The sequence below is a fragment of the Pinus tabuliformis genome, chromosome X (assembly GCF_031772625.1).
Source record: "Pinus tabuliformis cultivar Carrire ecotype Pingquan chromosome X, CPIR1, whole genome shotgun sequence".
Lineage (NCBI taxonomy): Eukaryota > Viridiplantae > Streptophyta > Pinopsida > Pinales > Pinaceae > Pinus > Pinus tabuliformis.
In genome coordinates this window covers 605,686,247-605,700,374 of record NC_142308.1, presented here as the reverse complement: position 1 = coordinate 605,700,374, position 14,128 = coordinate 605,686,247, and the positions used below count along the sequence as shown (strand labels likewise).

General features: G+C 32.0%; 1 pseudogene; it reads right to left on the bottom strand.

The window, feature by feature from the left end:
- LOC149141497 (pentatricopeptide repeat-containing protein OTP51, chloroplastic pseudogene) overlaps nt 1–8,489 on the bottom strand; it is a 155,837-nt pseudogene extending 147,348 nt beyond the window's left edge.
- Nucleotides 8,490–14,128: the final 5,639 nt, after the last annotated feature.

Below are 14,128 nucleotides of genomic sequence, written 5' to 3'. Positions count from 1 at the left end.
CTCATTTCATTACTTATTTACAAGTATTTACAATTTGAATTGTAAACAATTGAACTTAAAAAAAGAAAAAGAAAATGGAACATTTTATTTGGTATATCCACGTCTCTTGCCATATTTGCCAAGCTTTTTCCAAAGGTACCTGCCGCCATATTGAAAAGAGTAAGTTATTTATGTGTTTCCAACTGGTTGAAATGGTTAGGGACCATGTACTCCAAGAAATCTTACAACCCATCTATGACCTCCCCAGTCTACACATCTCCTAGCTGAATTTTATAACGATACTTTGGGTTCAAGAAATACCCAGCTACATGTATAGGATGATGGAGTTGAGTGTTCCATCTGTTATTAATGATCTCCTAAATAGGCCCATATTTACATAACTTATCCTTGTAAGTTTCTTGTATATGCTCCTTTTCTTGATCCATAGCCTCATAGATGTAGCCCATGGCCATTTTTTCCTCATACACCATCTATAACACCTTAACAAGGGGCTTGCCAATTTTCACAACCCCTACAAAATTTTTCCAAGAATAATTGTCAATAATGAGCACACCATGATGAAGTCCATTCATCATAAGAAAACATTTTCTATAAGTTTTTTTGTTGAGAATTGAGACATTGCAACGTAAGGAAGTGAGTTGCAAATCTCGTAATTGTAGGCCTAACAAGCTCTTTTCCCCCAGTGTTTTTCCTCATTAGGCTAAATAACCATGAGTGGTTGTAGATGTATTTTGTGATGCACTTAGAATCCTCTATATTTTTTCTTACCCACTCCACTTTTCATATGTAATAAAACATGAGTTCTATGCAATATGTAGCACATGGAGTCCAAAATATGGTCTTATATTTAGAATCTAGCATCTTTCCAGCAAGAACATAGTTTGAGCCATTATATATGATGAATTACACAACATTCTCCTCCCCCACTTCCTAAATGATATCTTCCAAAATATCAAATAAAAGGTTTTCATCCTTCACCTTGTGAGATGCATCAACTAATCTCAAAAACATGATTCCTTGAGAGCAAGAAACAAGGAAATTAATGATAGTGCATTTTTTTTTGTCAGTCCATCCATATGACATGATGGAACAACCTATCTTGGCCCATGATTCTCTATACTAAATCAATTACTCATAGATGTAAAAAATATAGTTTTTCAAAAGAGATCCCCTCAAGTCATGCACACTATGGCCATTGAATCCCTTTCCTACGGCTATAACAGAGTCTTGCATAGCTTGGTAATAAGCTAAGAGGGTAGCATGAAGTGGGATATCTGCATCATAACACCATCTAGAAATGTATTGAAAATTAGATTATTTACATTATTTTTTCCGATGGTCATCTAAAGTGGGTTGATGTTGATAGACTTGGTTGGGAGGAAGTGGGATTACCAGAGATAGTGGCGACAAAAGTTGAGAAAGAAATATGGATGTCCATTCTCTTTTTTCCTTTAGATTATTGACCTTGATTATAAGACCCAAGAGTAGGAGGAGCATAGTGAAAGGGGTCATTGGTGGAAGCGATAGAATAGGAGCCTTGAATTTCAAAATCATCATACCCGCCATCTCTCATGTGTTAGAAAATTATATATTACATAGAAATGGAACACACAAAATATTGTGGAAACAAAAATACAGAAATTCATAAAATAAGTGAGACACAGGTATACATGGTTCACCGAATTTCGGCGACGTCCTTCTAATCCTTTCTTTTATACTATCCAGCAAAATGAATTGGTACAACCTACAACAAATCCAATGTAATTTTCTCTTCGCTCTCACGGAGTCTCCTCTCTCTTTGTTGCTCAGAATAATAATACACATTCATAATACAATTCCCTCATATAAACGGAGGCTTGTCTTCTAGGGAAAAAACCTAAATTAACATAACTTCTACCGTCATATCATTTGCCTCATGAATGGCCCATATTAACTACTAAATTGCAATATTTTATAAGGAATTTTTTCATCTATTTTTAGGTTCAAGGCGCTGCCGCAAACCCCTGCAGGGGGAACAAGTCCCCCTCGCATGGAGGGGTGTACAGTATTCCTGGGGTATACATCCGGCTGAAACAAAAACCTCTAAATTAGGAAGAAAATAAAGCTCCACACCCAAAAATCTCCCACTTGGAGACTAATTATAGTAACTCCACCGTTGCTTTACTTGTTGGACAATGCTTCCACTTTAGACCTGATTGTTTCTCATCTTCATCATCGTACTTGAAGACCAACTGAAACTAAGTAGAATCTCATTTTCTCCTTTCTTTACTGGCCTAATGATGAAGATGAGAAACAACCAGGCCAATAAAAAAATGATGAAGGCGCATTTCTTTGATTTTGCCTCAATCTTTGCTTTATTTTCTTTATTAATGTGGACAAAGGTTTCACAACCAAAGGTATTCAAAAATGAGTAGTTTATCTTTTTACCTGTCCATGCCTCCTCTGAAATACCACCATCCAGGGAACTTGAAGTCCCTCTATTATTAGATAAACAATAGTATTTATAACATCTTCCCAAAAGTGTAAGGGCAATCTTGCATGCAATCTCATGCACTTTGTACACTCCATGATTTTCATGTTCATCCTTTCTGACACACCATTTTCCTATGGTTTTCCTCGAACTGTCTTATTTCTATGAGTTTCATGCTATGAACATTAGTAATAAAACTCTTTGCTGCAGTATTTACCTCCATTGTCTAATTTGAGACACTTCAACTTCTTTCATGTATCATTCTCAACCAAAACTTCCCATTTCTTGAAAGTATCAAATACATCCGATTTATTTCGAATACAATAAATCCAGGTTTTCCTAGTTGCATCATCAATTAAAGTAACATAATAGCGAGAGCCACCAAGAGATGATACCTAAGAAGGTTCCCATACATTTGTATGCACAAGCTCTAATTTTTCACTCTTCTTTTTTTCCCAACTCTGATAAATCTAACTCTCTTTTGCTTTCCATAAACACAATTCTAACAGAAATCCAAATCAACATGCTTCAAACCTGGCAATAAATTTCTTGAGTGAGAATCTGCATTCTCTTCTCACTCATGTGCCCAATCCTATAATGTCACAATGACATATCTACTCATGTGGAGGTTAAAGCATTAACATAATTAGAAATACCATTACATAAATATAGTTTACCAACTTTTTCTCCTTTTGCTATTACCAGGGATCCTTTAGTGACCTTCCAAGTTTTGTCTATAAAATTACTTACACATCCTTCACCACCTAACTGCCCTATTGAAATTAGATTTTTCTTCAGATATGGAACATGCCTTACCTCCTTTAACAACCATTGCTTTTCATTCTGTTTTTAACAAAAACCTTACCCATTCCAATGATTTTATAGGGTTTATCATCACCCAAATGAACCCGTCCAAAATCTCCTTGAACATAGTCATGAAAATGTTTCATATCAAGTGTGGCATGGAATGAGGCCCTTGAATGTACCACCAAAGAATCAATGATATTCTCTAATGAAATAATCAAAGCATCTTGCAACACATCACATGTCACATTCGCTTCATGATTGTTCTCTTGTTTTCCATCTCCTTCATTTCCCTTCTGAGATTTGCAGTCTTTCTTCAGGTGTCCTTTATTCCCGCATTTCTAGCACACTAACCTTGATCTAGATTTGGATATGTCTTTTCTTGACTTAATATGATTTCTTGGGGTATTTCCTCTTTCCATTTTTCTTCCCTTAGTCTCTGCAGTCAAAGCATTACATGATGTTTCACCAGAGCTTTTATGTCACATTTCCTCACTAAGGATAGCAGCAACAACATCATTAAACTTTAAAGTACTATATTCAAAGATAGAGTTACTAATAGCCATAACTAAGCCTTTCCAACTTTATGGCAATAAAGTCAAAAATAACAGAGCCCTAACTTCATCATCAGAATTTAACCTTACAGAACTTACCTGACTGGTAACCATGTTAAATTCATTTAAATAATCAGCAACATATCCACCTTTTGACATATTCACATTAAATAGGAACTTCGTAAGAATTACCTTATTTTAGGCCGAGGTTTTTTCATATAGTTTAGCTAATAACATAGTTACTGATCAAATGAGAAAGTGAACTGGTACCCGTTTTTTTGAGGTAGAAAAAAATCTTCCGATTTTGAAAAGTGGTGATACCAGAATAAAATAAATAAATAAATAAAATTAGCATATTTTTGGCACTTTAAATTTTCTTATGTATCAAGTATGAACATTTTTTTTCGATGTTAGTGATTTTCATGCTGATTTTGAAAAGTGTTGATGCAGCGTCAACCCCTTTTTTTTAGAGGGTTGATTTTTGACACTTTAAATTTTCTAATACCTTCTTCTTCTTGTAAGATTTTTTTTAAGTGTATTTTTTGTGTTTTTGTGTTTTTGTGTTTTCATTTTTCTTTTCAATTTTGTTTGTAATGAAATCTTCATTTTTTCGCGTAGTTAAAAAAAATAAAAAATAAATGGTCAATATTTTAAAGTTACTATTTTCTATATGTTTATGTAATGTTAATTAATATTTCAATGGACATCAAATAATTGTCACTAAAACACAATAATTTTAAACATTTGACAAAAAAACACATTTTCTATATAAATATAATGAAATATAAAATACACATTTTCAGAAATTTTGTCAAAAATGACATGTCAAATAAACGATTTTTATGGGAAAATTCTAATAAAAAAAACTTTAAAAAATAGCATTTTTTATGAATTTTATTTAAAAAAAATAATAGTAATCACAGGGTTTTTATAACAAAAAATGATTCACATGAAAATTAAAGTGAAAATCAGATAATACAAATATTGAACATATAATAACAATAATCAAATGTTCATTCTTCGCATAAAATCTCAAAGTCAAAACATTACAAGTAAAACTAATGAAGACTCTCAAAATTGAGTTTGATTTGCAATCATAACTTAAATGTCATCAACAATATCATATAATCCATATTCATTGTCTTCTGCAGCTTCATTACTTTCTTCTTTTGTCTGCAAATATAATCTTTCATGTCTGCAAATCTCCCAAAGTGTCATTTTCCAATCATTCCATATAATGGTGGTTGAGATTTCTTTGCCTTTTTTGCCACATGTGATTCATTAAAATTTCTTTTCCTCTAAACAACTCCTTGCATTTCATCTGGAAAAAATTGAAAAGCATTAATTCTTTGTTGAATAAAATTGCATTGTAGAGGGTCTCTTTCAATCGCAATGCAATTTCTTCCTTTTTGTCGGCAACATGCTAGTCTTGTACCTAATCATCAAGCACAAAAACAATAAGTAAGTAAATTAGTATAAACACATAAAAACAAAAAAATAAAATATTAAAATTCAATTTTATATAATAAAACTTATGTGAACCTGAAAATAAATCCAAAATCCAATCTCCTTCATTTGAACATAAAACTATATGATAGTTAATCAATGTTTGTGGTTTTTGATAAATGCTAACTATCCCTCATTTTGCATCTTTATCCTCATATGTTAACTTTTTTACAACAACATCATGAACTAGTACTTGGCTATGACTCTTTCCATCTACTTGGTTCAGAAGAATGGACTTATAGTTATCATCTTTTGCCCAACATTCAACATTGATGAACTCACAATCACTTGTAATTGTTGATCTCTGGAAGAAATAAGATTTGACTTTTCCCTGTAACACGACATAGTAAAGTTCAATCCACTTGTACATAAAAAATTTGCATTAATCAAACATACAATTTCAATGTCTTACCATGTGAGCTGCATCCTTGAGTTTGATTTTCCCTTGAAGCTTGTTAATAACATTGCAAATTGTGCGTCTGAGTGAAATGTCAGAATTCTCCAAAGTGGTGATGTTGTGACTTCTTGAAAGCCCGTAACCACTTTATTAAAAGCTTGATAAGTGTAAGGCTCACTATCATATTCAATGTTTGTAAAATTGAAACCATGAGGAATGTCTGCAATAACCCGGGCATATTCCCTTTTAGGTATGAGTTTTGCAATGTATTCACAGTCATCTTGTATTATTTGATATTGGATAGTCTCCAGCCCATTCCAAATGAAATGAGTAAGAGCATGATCAAGTTAAATATTCCTAAGGCTCTGCTTTCTCAGCCTTTCCAACTTAATTTTTCAATGAAACTTTTGCAAGTGTTTGGTACTCCATTCACATCCTTCTTCAACATATTTAATGAAATAAATAAATATAAGTATAACTAATATAATAAAATTAAAAAATATATGAATAAAATGAATGTAAAAATCAACATATCTTTTTAAACGCAAGATAAAAATATTTAAGTGTTGTTGTAGAACTTGATTCTGGGTAGTTTAGTACAACACCATTCCAACTCTCTTCATTCAATATTTTAACCATATGTTCTTGTATTTTCATATAAATCTTGTGACTGAATAAATAAAGTAAAAATTGTTAATATAGTGATATGTATAACAAATAATACCAACAACAATATGTTATATTTAAAAGAAAATTATAATCCAAGAAAAAGTGAAAGTAATTCAACAAACTTACTTTTGAAATTCTTAGCACATTTCTTCGAATGACAATTCACTTGACTTCACATGACATAATATTGATTTGACTAGTTTTTCATATTTCACACCTTGCATTGTTGTCCAAGGTGTGATAGTCATATCATCTGGAAGTTACTTCGTTTCAAGATCTGTCTTATTGTTGGTACATATTATGGGTTTAGACCTTTTAACCTTACGATTGTTGATGCCAATATTCTCCCACAATTCGAAAAATGTCATCACTAAATTCCCATATCTCCCCTCTTCTAAATGCCAACTGGAAAATGTTATCTATGCCTCTGAATAGTTCTGAATTTACTTTGCCACATTTTGATTGGATTCTATCCTCAATTTGATAACCTGTTTCAATACAACATTCCTTCTGAAAGCTTAAACTGACATTTAGCTTATCCCCACCACATTTTTCTAAAAAATCATTATGAATAAATCTGACCCTTTGAACGAAAGTCATAGACATTCTATACTCATTATCTGCATTATGCCAATAACTTTGCCTATGTTTCTGTTAAACCAACATAAATGATGCATTTCATTGTTTCAAAAAGATAGTTTCCAGGATATTCCTCGATCAAATGTCTTTTGGCCTCTACTGAATGGTTCTCTCCAATTACATAATATATGTAGTTCAAACATCGTGTCCTATCAAATGCCTCCTTATTGGGAACTTTATTTGGATCAATAAGAACCACATAAGCCACCACATGTGCATATAGATTGTATTGGAATAGTTTTTTCAAATTATGGACATGTAGGTGATGTGCTTTTCTAATTTGATATTGAGATTTTCCTTCATCTGACCTATAGAATTGGGTGACATTAAGCTCAAATATTTTGCCACCATTAATTAATTTATTCTTCCTCAAGTGATTATGAATGGCATATTGTTTTGTTTTCGTAATGTCATCCTCTAAATCAACACCTAGTGTTATGATTTCTTTGTCGCCTTTAGAACTTTCACTTTGTTCTTGACTATTGCTTATGATTTTAACAGATTCGTCAATTTTTATTTCTTCATCTTCCTGTTAACATTGTGGAGGAGACATCCATGGGCATTTTTATTTTCGGTGTTTTATTTCTTTTCTCTTTTTCAACAACAGTTATAAGCTCCTCCTCACTAATGGAAACATATTTTTGAGCTTCAACTTGAGCTACAACTACCACATCTTCAAAAGAAACATGTTTACCTTTGTTAGATTGACCCACCGTATGGATTCTTTGTTGATTCCCTAGATGTACCATTGCAGTTTTATGGATTGTTGATCTTTGCTTCATTCTCTTTTCTTGTTCTGACTCTATATGGAAATTGCTGATGACATGCATAATATTTGGTTCCATATAATAAATACCCTCCAACATCATTGAAAGACTCTTAGCAAAATCCTATCAAAGAAAATACAATATGTCAATGATCAAACATCTATAAAAAAATTAAGGATCATTACAATAATACATTATACATAAATATACATAAGCATACTTACAATCTTATTTGAAATGTTGGATGAAATTTCTTCACACAATGGTGTAGATTCTTGATTTGTGTCATACTCGTTCTTTGAGAGATGATATCTAACCTTTTCATGTGACCTGAGAAATTTTGCAAGAACATAAACAATGCTTAAATTCAGCACCAAACATATGTCTCGTGCTCTGCCTATCACCTCATACGGTTCACCCATATAAATCATACCACAATATAGATAGAGATGTGTATTATCATCAGATTCAACATCTTGAACATGCCATGTAAAATTTGTTTTATTTATTTCTCGTGAATTCATCCATTCAGAAATAATCTTTGGTGCACTTGATGGGCCAGTTGGTCGACTTTTACTTCCGGTATGTTCGACAGTCTTCAAAACGTGTCCACCTGCAACTTTAGATGATGGAATTGTTGCCTTTGTTCTAGACATATTCACAGAGACCTTCCTTGATGCCATCTTCCTGAAAAACAAATATATATATATATGTTATACATGTAAATTAGTTAATTAAAAAAACCATATATATTACTTAAAATTTTAAAAAAATAAAATAAAAAATTGACACTATAATTGTTATTTAAATATAAAAATAAGTTAAATTATATGTAATTTTTAAATAAATTCATAAAGAAATTATTATATACAATTTTTATCTATATATTTTTGAAATTAATAAATATATATATATATATATATATATATATATCTATATCTATATATATATATATATATATGTATATATATATATATATATATATATATATATATATATATATATATATAAATTTAAAACAACAACAACAATTTTAAATGATTTATATCTACATTTTTATAAAAATATAATTACATATTAAATTTTAAATTATTAAAATCAACAAAGTATAAATAAAATAAAATAATAATATATATATATATATATATATATATATATATATATATATATATATATATATATATATATATATATTAAATTTTCAATTATTAAATCAACAAATTTAAGGCAAAAAAAAAATATTAATAATAATTGAAAATTAAAAAATATATAGATTATATATTAGATTTTAAAATTAATTTTTTTCTAAGTCTAAAATCTATTACTTGAACAAAATAATACAAGGAGGCTCTAGCCTCTGCAGTTCCTAGCCAGAGTTCATGGCATATTGCAGTACAAACAAAATGAGGACTACCCAGAGATGGGAAACCAGTCCAAACCATAATAAGTTTGCTGCCCTCGCAGGGGAAACCAACATATAAGCATATGACGATGTTTGCATGAAATCATTTTCAAAATGATTTAACTATTCTCTTTAAAAAATCAAAATGAAACCTGTAACTTGGAACCCTATGACGCGTGGAGCGTGGAGCCTGATGACGTGTGTAGTGCTAATTGTCATTTGCTATGGTCAGTTTCTCTTCGACGATGAAACATCTGTATTCGTCGATGTCCTCCTCATCTTCCTGCATCTGACCCGTGTCTTCCTGCATTTGACGTGCCTGAATATGCTCTGCGGTGGAAGGCTTGCCTTGAGTTGTATCTGCCTCACCTTGTGCAGTATCCTTGTTCTTCGTCGCTTGAGTGGGAGGACCTCCATCACTGGAGGGATCCTCCTGAAATAGAACTGTGATGGTCGCCCTAATAATGGGTCAATTCAGAGTGCTTTGGTAGGTGAATTGGGCTGAATGAGGAGTTGGCTGTGAACTGGAAGGGGAAGCTGTGGCAGATGGATGGGAATGTGGGGACAGGGGATGAATAGCTTGAGTGCGGCTTCTGTGGCTTCTGCCATTGCGCGTATTAGGATATTGGCCTGAGATGGGAGCTAATGAAGGGGAAGAAGAATCAGAGACCGGGGAAGGCGAGGAGCATTGCAGTCTCCCTCTACTATTGCCTCTTCGGGTGCGCATTCTTTGGCACAATATCGGCATGATGCCTTGGGGAGGAGGGGCTCCCCAAATGAAATTAAAAAATAACACCCATTTTTCATTTCAAAAGCTTAAAAAAAAATAAAAAATAAAAAATAAAAAATAAAAAATAAAAAATAAAATAAAAATAAAATAAAATAAAATAAAAAAAATCATAATTTTTCTCCTAAAAATCCTACAAATTTGTGTTTTTTTCCTTTTCATCCCTATAAAAAAATTAAAAAAAAATTATGTGGTTTTTCCTGTAAAAACACAAAATTTCCCCAAATTCATCTGTAAATAGTAGAGATAGAAACAAAACTAACCTTTAAAATGCATAAAACTCTCGTTGAACGTAAAACTCTCGTTGAATGTGCTATCTATGACAATGCAGCTCCTCCACAAAATCGCTCCAAACTTTTCAACAAGACCCATAAGAATTGATGTGATGTGATAAATAGAAACGATGAATTTTATTTTATAGCGATGATTGTGGGAATGATTTATCGTTTCTTGAATGTGGGATTAAACTTTAAAATATATATATATATATATATATATATATATATATATAGATATATTAGCTTTAAGTTAGTGTTCATTCATTATGGGATAAAAAAAATATATTAATTATAAAAATTAATTTACTTACATAGTCAATGTTAAATAATTTAAATAGAAAAATTATTTTGAGTTTCTATCAATATTTTGAATAAAAACTAGGGTGAAATTTTCCAAAACCAAAAGTTTAGTAATATGTTTTCAAGTAAATTATAGATGAAAATTTTTGAGGGAAATATTTAAAAATGAAATTTTTTGAGGGAAATATTTAAAAATGAAATTTTTTGAGGGAAAATTTTCAGTGAAAGTTTTTGGGGGCAAACTTTGGAGGGAAAATTTTTGGCGGAAAATTTGGGGGGAAAACTTTAGAGGGAAATTCTCAATCTCTAAGTTATATATTGTCATTGGGAGAAAGTGCATTTGTATCATTCTACATCTTCTGGTTGAAGGTCATGGATTGTTCTGATAGTGAAGTTTTTCTTTCTTCAGCATTGATATCTATGTCATGCAACAACTCTATTCATTTTGACGAATGTAATAGGAATTCTTTCACTATGAATAGAGAGACAAATTTCCCACTTGGTCTTAATCCTAAGGATGATGAGAGCAACATTGATGAAGGGCAACAAAAAGAATTTCCTGTGAATAGAGAGTCAAATTTTCCACTTCCTCCTAATCCTAAGGATTATGAGAGCACCACTAATGAAGGGGGGATGAAGAATTTCCAGAATCAAAGTTTCCACATAGTCTTAATACTAAGGAATATGAGAATAGCACTGATGAAGGGGGTGATGTATAATTTCTAGAGTCAAAGTTTCCACTTCCTCCTAATCATAAGGATTATGAGAGCACCATTGATGAAGGGGGGACAAAGAATTTGCAGAGTCAAAGTTTCCACTTCCTCCTAATCCTAAGGATTATGAGAGCAGCACTAATGAAGGAGGGATGAAGAATTTGAAAATTCAAAATTTCCACATAGTCCTAATCCTAAGGATTATGAGAGCAGCATTGATGAAGGGGGAATGAAGAATTTGCAGACTCAAAGTTTCCACATAGTATTAATCCTAAGGATTATGAGAGCAGCGCTGATGAAGGGGGGCATGAAGAATTTGCAAATTCAAAGTTTCCACATATTCCTAATCCTAAGGATTATGAGAGAAACACTAATGAAGGGGGAGATGAAGAATTTATAGAGTCAAAGTTTCCACATATTCCTAATCCTAAGGATTATGAGAGCACCACTGATGAAGGGGGGTGAAGAATTTGCAGAGTCAAAGTTTTCACATATTCCTAATCCTAAGGATTATAAGAGCACCATTGATGAAGGGGAGGGCGAGGATGAACAATTTCTAGTAAATAGAGATTAAAAATTTCCACTTAGTCATAATCCTAAGGATTATGAGAGCACCACTGACGTGGGGGAGGATGAATAATTTCCATTAAATAGAAATTCAAAGTTTCCACTTGTTCCTAATCTTAAGGATTATGAAACCGCCACTGATGAAGGGGAGGATGAAGAATTTCGTGCAAATGATAATTTGACTATGAATAGAGAGTCATATTTTCCACTTAGTCATAATCCTAAGGATTATGCAAGCACCGGTGATGAAGGGGAGGATTAAGAGTTTCTTGCAAATGATATTTTTAGAGGAACAAATGTCAATAATGCATTTTCTCTAAGTGAGTGTTTCAAAGGTAGTCGTGGTGATGATGAATTGAGTCCTCCAAGGGAGGTTTTCAAAATCAAGGATGAATATGGTGAATAATTTCGTCTAAGTCAATATTTCAAAAGCGCAGATGTTGGTAGTGAAGAGTTTCCTTCATGTGAGGATGGTAATGAATATTTTTCAAGCAATGATGGTGATGAATTTTCTAACTATATTCATCAATATAATATTCCTCCTACTGATGATGAAAATGCTTCTGCAGATAATAATGAAATGAGGGAGACGTTGCAAGCAAATATTGTATCTAGGAGTAGGAGTATTCATTTTCATATCAATCCAAAATATTCCAGTTATATAAGGGATAGGATAGAATATCTCACAAGTAGAAGTTTTATCGGTGATCTGATTTCAAGTGAATGTTGTCTAAAATATTACTTGAAACATATGAATTTCAAGTTTGCTTTGGAGCAAAGGAAGAAATATTTGTCAATGAATAAAAGCATGCAAAAATCATTTTTAGTGGGTTTCATGCAATCTACGCTGGCAGGTTATGATTATCATATTGAGAATGTATGGATCTGTAGAAAGGCTTTCAAAATGTTGCATTCAGTTGGAAATTTTCATTTGTTAAGAAACCAAGAATGACTGGAAAAAGACCCTACATACTATTCAAAAGTACGTTATAAAAGAGAGGTTGGACCATCAGCAATTATTGCAATGTCATGGATGAAAGACTTCATTTCAAAGCATGGAGAGTGTATGCCAAATAAAGACACAGTACATATTCCAGATAATTTATCAAGACGAGAAATCTACAACTTATACAGAGAATATGCAGAAGGTGTTGAAGGAGACGGTAATTTTATCACATATTCATATTTTACAAAGATATGGAGGAATGAATTCAACAATGTTCGTATTCCTAAGAAGACAAGGATGGGCATTTGAAGTACATGTGCTTCTCTTAAATCAAAAAGATATAAATTTCAATGAGAAGAAAGAGGTATGCATTCATAACATGATTTTTAAAATTGAATAGTTATTAACTATGAAAATATATTTATTAATAGATTTCTTTTATTTTATGTGTAGATTCCATTGTCAAAGAACTTCAAGAGCATCGCAATCAGCAAACAAGTGAAAGATAAAAATTGTATAAACATAGAAAAAAGTGTTATGATAATCCAAATAAATATTTAGGTTTGATAATTGATGGTATGGACCAAAAGAAAACACTTCTGCCACATTTTGTCCGCACACCAAAAAATTTACCGGAAGAAATTTTATGAAGTTTCACTTGGTTGGTTGTATGGTATTTAACGGGAAGATGTTTCCAAGGGTTTACTTCACAACTCTAAATATTCATAATGATGCAAATCTTACCATAACTATAATCCATGATGTTCTTTCTCATTGGTTTGGTATTCTTCCTAAAGTTTTGTATTTGCAATTGGACAACACAAGCCGTGAAAATTAAAATCAAGGTCTTTTTGGATATCTAAACATGCTTGTTCAATTGGGAATTTTTAAAAAGGTAAAGGTTGGTTTCCTTCTTCTTGGGCACACTCATGACCATATTGATCAAATGTTTAGTCGTTTTTCAGTAACATTGAGGAGGAATAATGTTGGGAGCCTTCCATCATTAATTGAATGTATTAAGAAAGCATATATTCCAGAGCTTGTTTTTCATGTGTTGGAGGAAACTATTGACATGCGAAGGTTTATTTTGGGATCGCATGGTGAGGAGAAATGCATTGAACAACTTAATGACATTAGCTTCCAACATCAATTTCGTAGCAAAAGAAATGATGGAAAAACACTTATATGGGGCAAGAAGTATTCAACTCTTGTAGAATGGAGGTCATCGTCACATTTAGCATTTTTGAAGTTCATTCTAGATCATCCAATATTTGCATCAAAGATAATATTATTACAATCAGTTGCTGAACTCAATAATGCACGAAGGCA